Genomic DNA, 7,235 nt, shown 5'->3' on the forward strand with positions numbered 1-7,235 from the left:
TTATTATTGGTGTAAAGAAAGGCTCTTGTCTTTTGCACATTTATTTTATATCCTGAGACTTTGCCAAAGGCCTTTATCAGTGTAAGGAGGTTTTTGACAGATTCTCTTGGGTTTTCCAGGTATATGATCATGTCATCTGCAAAGAGAGATAATTTGACTTCCTCTTTTCCTATTTGGATACCCCTGATTGCCTTGTCGTCTCTGATTGCTTTAGCCAGGATTTTCAATACTATATTGAACAGGAGGGATGAGAGTGGGCATCCTTGTCTTGTTCCAGTTTTCAGGGGAAATGGTTCCAATTTTTGTCCATTTAGGAGTATGCTGGCTTTGGGTTTCTCATAGATGGCTTTTACTACTTTGAGGTATGTTCCCTGTATGCCTAGATGTTCAAGGGTTTTTATCAAGAAGGGGTGCTGGATTTTATCAAAAGCTTTTTCTGCAACTAATGATATAATCATGTGGTTTTTGTTTTGACATCTGTTGATGTATTTGATTACATTTATTGTTTGGCGAATGTTGAATCAGCCTTGCATCCCAGGAATGAAGCCTACTTGGTCATAATGGATGATTTTTGAAATGTGTTGTTGAATTCGGTTTGCTAGGATCTTGTTGAGAATGTTAGCATCTATGTTCATCAAAGATATTGGCCTGTAGTTCTCTTTTTTTGTTGGATCTTTACCTGGCTTGGATATCAATGTGATGTTAGCTTCATAAAATGATTTGGGGAGGGTTCCATCTTTCTCAATTGCCTGAAATAGCTTCAGTAGGGTTGGAATCAGTTCCTCCTTAAATGTCTTGTAGAATTCTGCTGGAAAGCCATCTGGTCCGGGGTTTTTTTTTTTGTAGGTAGTTTTCTTATTACATAGTCAATTTCCTTGATTGTTATTGGTCTACTAAGGGTCTCAATTTCTTCTTGTTTCAACCTAGGCAGGTTGTGTGATGACAGAAAGTCCTCCATTTCCTTGAGGTTTTCAAGTTTGTTTCCATACAAGTGTACATAGTAGTCTCTGATGATCTTTTGTATTTCTTCAGGGTCAGATTTGACTTCATCTTTTGTGTTTCTGATTGTGCTTATTTGGGTTTTTTCTTTCTCTCTCTTTTTTTTTTTTTTTTTTTTTTTTGGTCAGTCTAGCTAGGGGACCATCGATCTTGTTTATCCTTTTGAAGAACCAGCTTTTTGTTTCATTGATTTTTTTTGTATTATCTTTTTGTCTTCTATGTCCTGGATTTGGGCTTTTACTTTGGTGATCTGAATTCTTCTGCTGAAATTAAGGTTTTTGTGATCTTGCTTTTCCAACTTCCTTAGGTGACTTGTTAGGCTATTAATTTGTGCTCCTTCCATTTTCTTCATGTGTGTTTGTAGGGATATAAATTCCCCTCTTACTACAGCTTTTAAGGCATCTCAGAGATTTTGGTAAGATGTTTCTTCATTTTCATTTGTTTCCAGGTATCTTTCGATCTCCATTTTGATTTCATCATTGATCCAGGAGTTGTTTAGCATCATGCTGTTTAGTGTCCATGTCTTTGTGGGTTTTGGGGGGACCTTGTTGGTGTCAATGTTTATTTTTATTCCATTGTGGTCCGAGAAGGTGCATGGTAGAATTTCTGTCTTTTCATATTTGCTTATGCTTGATTTATGGCCGAGTATGTGGTCTATCTTGGAATACATCCCATGCGGTGATGAGTAGAATGTGAATGTGTATTCTCTGGTCTTTGGATGGAGTGTTCTGTAGATATCAGTTAAGTCCATTTGGTCCAGAGTCACATTGAGGTTCCGAATCTCGTTGTTGATTTTTTGTCCCGATGATCTGTCCAGGGTTGTGAGTGGGGTATTAAAGTCCTCAGTTAGGATTATGTTAGAGTCAATATCTTTCTTTAGTTTTCCTAGGAGTTGCTTTGTAAAAGATGGTGCACTTATGTTAGGTGCATATATGTTTAGGGTAGATATTTCTTGTTGATGGAGTGAGCCTTTTATCATTATGTAGTGGTCCTCTGTATCTTTTTTAATTTTTGATAGCTTAAATGGTATTTTGTCTGAAATTAGGATCGTGACTTCTCCTTTCTTTTGTGTTCCATTCACCTGGAAATTTGTTTCCCATCCTCTTGCTTTGAGTCTGTGCATGTCCTTTCTAGTGAGATGGGTCTCTTGAAGGCAGTATATTGTTGCCTGGTGATATTTTATCCATTTTGCCATTCTGTGTCTTTTCAGTGCTGCATTTAGTCCACTCACATTCAGGCTAATTATTGAAATGTGAGAGTTCATCCCTAACATACAGTTCTTTTATAGTTGTTCTTCCACTTGGTTTATTGTCTTTCTTTTGTTTTGGGAGTTGGTTCATATGTATTTTATTCTTTTTCCTGTACTCTTGTGAAAAATGTTGCTCTTTTCTTCTGTGTTTAGTACTTTCTTAAGTGTTTCATGTAGAGGTGGTTTGGTGGCAGCATAAGTTCTTAGGGATTGGATATCTGGGAAAGATTTTAATTCTCCCTCACTGATGAAGCTTAATCTGGCAGGGTAGGTTATTCTTGGTTGAAATTATTTATCTTTTAGGATTTTGAAGATGGGGCTCCAAGTTCTCCTAGCCTGCAGGGTTTCTGTAGATAAATCTGCTGCTATTCTAATTGGTTTTCCATGGTTGGTAATCTGACCTTTTTCTCTTGCTGCCTTTAGGATTTTTTCTTTTATGTCTACTTTGTTTAGGTGAATTATTATGTGTCTAGGAGTTGGTTTTCTCATTTGTTGCCTTGCAGGGGTTCTCTGGATCTCTTGTGTTTGAGTTTTTGCATCATTGATTAGATAAGGGAAGTTTTCTTGAATGATCTCATGGAAGGTTTGTTCCAATGTGGTCTCTGTGTCTTTTTCTGCCTCAGGCAGACCAATTACTCTTAGGTTAGGCCACTTGAGGTAATCGCTCATCTCTTGAAGGTTTTTTTTTTTTCTGTCTTTTTGAGCTTGTTTTCTGTGTTCTTGAGAGTTTGGGTTATTTCTATATTTTGGTCCTCAAGCTCTGAGATTCTTTCTTCTGCTTGGGTAATTCTGCTTTCCATGCTTATCAGTTTATTGTTTATTTCATTCACAGTATTCTTTATTACTGTTACCTCAGATATCAGCTCCTTTCTAGTTTCTTCTTGAGTCTCCTCAATTCTTTTTAATCTCTCCATAATGTCTTGATGTCTAGGGTTGTATTTTGAGACCATTCAGTTGTTTGCATTCCAAAGTCAGTTTTCTCAGTGTCTGCCCTGCCAGGAGTCTGGGAAGGACCCATATTCTTCTTTTGGTTTTTCTTCATTTGTGTAGATTTTTCTCTCTGGTCCCTTAGTGGATCAAGTTCCTGAGATCTAATCTCCAGCCTCTCTCCTCTGTTTCTGTTGCAGGTAGTTAGCTTGTTGTTTGGAAGGTCTGTGACACTAGTCTCTATTCAGCGTAGGGGAGGGACTCTGTCTCCTGTTAATGACATCACCATGGGAACTGAGGTGGAGGCTCTGCTAGGTGGGTGGGGCGATGCGATGTAAATATGCCTTGAAAATGGTGGAGGTGGTAGTTTTACTTTCACTTTTAGGGGCCTCCTGTGGGTCTCTAGGTGGAACCCGCTGCACAGCTGGGTGCTGGATCTGGGGTGCCTCCAGCCAGCTGGGATGGAGGACAGGGTCCAGTGTTTCCTCCTCTGGAGCTGGAAGCCTGCGATTGGCACCTTACGCCAACTTGGGGTTCTGCCCCCTTTCACAGGCTTGTGGTCACGCACGCTGAGTGCTTCAGCCAGGGTGGGCCCAGGGCTTCTAATCTCCAGAGCTCCAGAGGGCAGGTGGTGGTTCTGGATCCCTCCCAGGGCAGTTTAGCCAGAAATGGGACTGGTATCTCTAAGGGGTGGGCGCTCAGAGCCTCTGCATAACCGGCAGCTTCGTGCTGGGTGCTGGTCGCGATGGGGGATGGAGCTGGGGCCCGGGATTTGGAATTCCTCAGCCGGCCCGAATCACATATAGTGGAGCAGCCACCATCCGGCGGCAATGTCTGGCCCTGCATGGGACCAAAAGTTCCCAAGCCTTGTACCAGTGCAGCTGGAGGTGGGCGGGGGGGTGCAGGAAGAAAACTTTTGGGAAACTCACATTCGGAGAATCTCAGGGATCCATCTATGCGGTGACCATCTTGCTTCTCGAATCTGCAGAGACTTTCCTAGTCCCACATGTCCCATTGCCATCTTGTCAGAAATCGCATGGTAACTTTTAAATGAAATGGTTTCTCCTAATCGAGACTCCTATTTTTCCAAAATTTGATGAGTTTACAGCTTTAAGGGAATTTAGCAACCTTCTCCTTTATTATTTTCAAAATTAATCTATTGAAGATTATATTCCTCAAATTGATTTTTTTTACTGAAAAAGGAGACAAATATTCCATTGACAAAAAAAGTTTGGGACTGCCTGAATACGGAGAACTGAAGGGGTTTATTTACTGCAGTCTTTTGAAAGCTCTGAATGCTCTCATTTTCTTGGCAACATACCTTGGAACTGCAAAGATAGAGCTGTAGTCAGAATTGTCTTTTTTGACCCTGGAATGTTTTTCCCCTAAGTTTTACCATCTTCTGCTTTCCATAGGACTTAGTTTGAAAAACTCTCTAGTTCAAGTCTTGTATTTTACAGATGAAACAGCTGAACCTCAGAGCACGGGGTGACATGCTCAAGGTTCCCTGGCCAATTCTGAAATGCTGATTCTGAACCTAGAGTCTTTCCATTAAACAGACCAAGCTTTCCAAGTCAGGGTAAGCTGAGTAGAGGGCACAATTAACATAGGGGTTATATGAACAGGATGGCTTCACAAAACAGGGCAGCCCAGAGGGACATGAAAAGGTACAGCAAGCTCAAGGCAAGTGGGGGACCTTCCAGGCTGGCTGGTGAGGGTAGGGGCTGTAGGCTCACCTCTGCCCTTCCTGTGAAACACTTTTATGACTGGGCCACAGCTCCGTGACTCAGGCTACAACTCTGGTCTCCAGTGCACATTCTCAGAACCTTGCTACTGAGAGCAGTGAGCTTCTGATGATGGGGGAATCACTCTCTTTTTCTGAGGAGGTGTAGTGTAGTGCCCTGTGCTGTGCTCAAGTCCCACTTCCTGGAGCACCAACTTTCTCTTCTACTTTCTATGGGGGGGGTCTTCCTTCTGTTTCACTGCTTCTTACAGAAGAATCCATTTTGATCACTACTGAAGAAAAATGGATACATAGATCAGCTAAAGAAAGCAAATCCCAGCAAAAACTGTGTCTTGGCTCTTTTAGTTGGCGGGCAGAGACATCTGGGATTGGAACTCTTAAAAAAAGACAGCATCCTTCAAGGAAACAGGCTTTGTAGGACACGGGTTGAGCAGAGACTGGAGTCCTCAGAGAAGATCTGGGTGTGACAGAAAACCCCAGGGCCAGATCCCAAAATGGGTGATCAGTAGCCATAGATGGGATTAAAAGAGCTTAGGACACCTGCATGGGACAGAGTCCCCCCCACCTTTGTTCATAATCACCTTTGCATCCCAGGTACGTCTGTGTGTTGCACCTTTCTTTTTTGTTAGGGCTGATCTGGAGACGATGCCGGGCCTCTGGAAGCCTCGAGTCAGATGCTCCAGCAAAACCCACCAAGGGAAGGTTAACAGAAAGTGACTCTGGCCTCTGCTCTGCCTATCAGGAGAATTGGAAGAATCAAGGAGCTTGCAGAGGGCCTTGCCACTAGGTGGTGCTGTGAGACATGGAGGAAGGACTGGTGGTTGGTTTCGGAGGATGTGTCTCAGACTTCCCTTTTGAGGTGGCATCTGGTCTGCACCCTTCCCTGGGCAGTTGCGAGACTCCCAAGGGGCGCTGCATGAAAAAGCACTTGGCACATGAGTGGAACCTTACGAGTATTGCCACTGGCTGTGGTTCCCTCTCTACTAATTCCTGAGTTCAGTGGTAGGTTCTCAGGGCTAGCCTTACAAGAGTCTCCACTGAAAAGAATGCTCTTCTGAACCCCTGTGAGCTCCCTTTGCTCCTGCCCTCACCAGGCCTGACCCAGGCTCTCCCTTAGAGCTTACCTGAGGAAGCTGAGCTGGTTTGGGGCCTACTTTCTCTTAGGGAAATGTGGAGCATTGCTCCTTCTTTCCTTGTCCCTCTTCCTAGCACCATCTGTGTGAGTCCAGGGTCCCAAGATGGGGTGACATAGGAGGAGAAACCCACAGGAAAGGTGCTGTGACAAAACCACAAGAGAGATAAAAGGGGCACAGAAGAGCCACGGCTGTAGGGATGTGACCCTGTTGAGCCCTCTGGGACCCCTGCTGCTTCTGGCCCCAGCTTGGCACAAGGCCCACCTCCTGTGGGTTTAAGGCCGAGTTCCTTGGGAGGCAGCTTTGAGCAACAGTTGTGAAATATCTGAAAAAATCAATAAAGGTATAAAATAGCTTGCTTAATATAAAACTAGTTTGCTTAATGCTTGCTATAAGTAATAATAATTTGTAATAACTCACTTGACATAAGTAGCTCCATCTTGTCAAAGTCTTCCATCTTAACTGCCTGCTTGACCTAGAAATGAACCCCCATTGTATACATGGAATTGCTGTAATGTTCCCTTAACCACAGACTTCCAGCTTCGTGCTTTTAAACCGAACACACTGACCGTTCTTGCTGATCATTTGCAAGACTCCCTAGCCACAAGTTCCGTGTAATTGTATGACTTTTGTTAACTGAAATCCAAGAGATTGTTGCTTTTGGTTTTAGTTCTTTATATCCTCACCCCCTGCTATGTAGCCCACTGGTGGTTTTTGCCTTTATAAGCTTCTTGCTAATTTAGTTCGGGCATCAAGAGTTTTTCCGGCATGAGCCTGCTCTTGACCCGTGCATTAATAAAAGAATCATAATTAATTAGACTTGGCTTGCTGGCATGTCTCTTTCTCGCAATTCAGTCATAACAGTTGCAGCAAATCCCAACTTCCCTGGCATGTGATTGTGTGACCGTCTACTGTTTGGGGACCCTGGGATGAGCCTGCTCCCACTGGGTCCCTGGTGGCTTCCCCAGCTCCTTGATCTGAGCCTGCAAGAACACTCCTCTTGCTCCCTGGCCTTCATCTGCTCCCTTTGCCTTTGGGTGGGGGCTGTGGGCTCACCTATCCCCCTCCTGCAAGTTCCCTTTGTGGCTGGGGCACAGCTCTGTGACTCAGGCTGCAACTCTGGTCTCTAGTGTACATTCTCAGAACCCTGCTGCCGAGAGCAGTGAGATTCTGATGATGGGGG

The sequence above is a fragment of the Carlito syrichta genome, unplaced genomic scaffold (assembly GCF_000164805.1).
Source record: "Carlito syrichta isolate Samal-C Ts95f unplaced genomic scaffold, Tarsius_syrichta-2.0.1 Scaffold308396, whole genome shotgun sequence".
NCBI classification, from domain to species: Eukaryota; Metazoa; Chordata; class Mammalia; order Primates; family Tarsiidae; genus Carlito; species Carlito syrichta.